At 33.9% G+C, this 1,068-nt stretch overlaps 1 long non-coding RNA gene across 1 annotated transcript; it reads right to left on the reverse strand.

Annotated features, from left to right (window-relative positions):
• Window positions 1–193: 193 nt before the first annotated feature.
• LOC129571316 (uncharacterized) lies at window positions 194–1,054 on the reverse strand. Its single transcript, XR_008688253.1, has 2 exons — window positions 576–1,054; window positions 194–514 (listed from the first exon to the last, which is right to left on the reverse strand). It is a non-coding gene; the product is annotated as an uncharacterized LOC129571316 (long non-coding RNA).
• Window positions 1,055–1,068: the final 14 nt, after the last annotated feature.

Consider the following 1,068-nt stretch of genomic DNA (forward strand, 5'->3'; position numbering starts at 1 on the left):
AATCAAATCATTGTGAATAACAGTATACTACAGCATTTATTGAGTAATCAATAAGTGCGCACTTACTGCGAATGTTTTTTTAGAGGAAATATTGATTCTTGACTAAAATTGCGGGCATAAATGATAAACTGAAAAAAGTGATATTCGATCAGAATCCATTGAGATTTCTGGAGTCAAATCAATACAATAACTATTTAGTTTAATATTTCCATCAAATGATTTTATTCAACTCAATTTTTTGCTTTCTGCTGTTTTAACAAAACACCCAGTTACGCCACTGCAAATGGCATTTCTTTGAGATATGAGTTCTTGATGAAACTTATTGATTCAGCCAGTCATCGCAATCAAAGTCAATCATATTTTGTCTATTCGGTTCACAATCTAGTTATTATTATAGGAAGATGGTAGGTTCTCTTGACAAATAATTGCTTTTATTCGAAAACTAATTGTGGAGAATAGGTTCGGGCCACCCTTCATCATCATCGGGATATTCATGTCCAACAACATCATAAACCTTGAAAAAAAAACAACGATCAAAAATTTTGACATATTTGTCACAATTGAAATTTACTTACTTGGCTGATTGCTAACAATAAAAATGCAAACAAAATATATGGATTCATCTTGCTATTGTATTCTGTGTACTGTCCACTGTCCACTGCAACTGTGAAACTCACTCTGAAGCCAAGCAAAACAGCGAATGTGTTTTATAGTCGAAGTCATCGGACTTATCAATTAAATCAACTTTGAATTAGTCTTAGAAATGGTGTTTCTTCGAAATAGGATTTCTTGGTGAAATCTCTTGACTCAACTGATACTTTCAAATCAAATTCGGTCCACATTACTGTATCACGATGCAAAACAGTTTGTTAAATGCGACGAATAACTGTGTTTGTCTTGCCGTAGTGCGTCTTAATCTCAATAGGTGACCTTTGACTTGCGTCTATCTAATTGTACGACAAATAGCTCTCGGCTGGGTTTGCACTGTTCGCATGAAAATGACACTCTGCGTAGAATATTCACAAAAAGTTTGTAGATTTGTACTAAAAAGTTCCATCGACTTTTGTG

Source organism: Sitodiplosis mosellana, unplaced genomic scaffold (assembly GCF_009176505.1).
Source record: "Sitodiplosis mosellana isolate CC-2019 unplaced genomic scaffold, AAFC_SMos_1.0 Smas_scaffold_1971, whole genome shotgun sequence".
NCBI classification, from domain to species: Eukaryota; Metazoa; Arthropoda; class Insecta; order Diptera; family Cecidomyiidae; genus Sitodiplosis; species Sitodiplosis mosellana.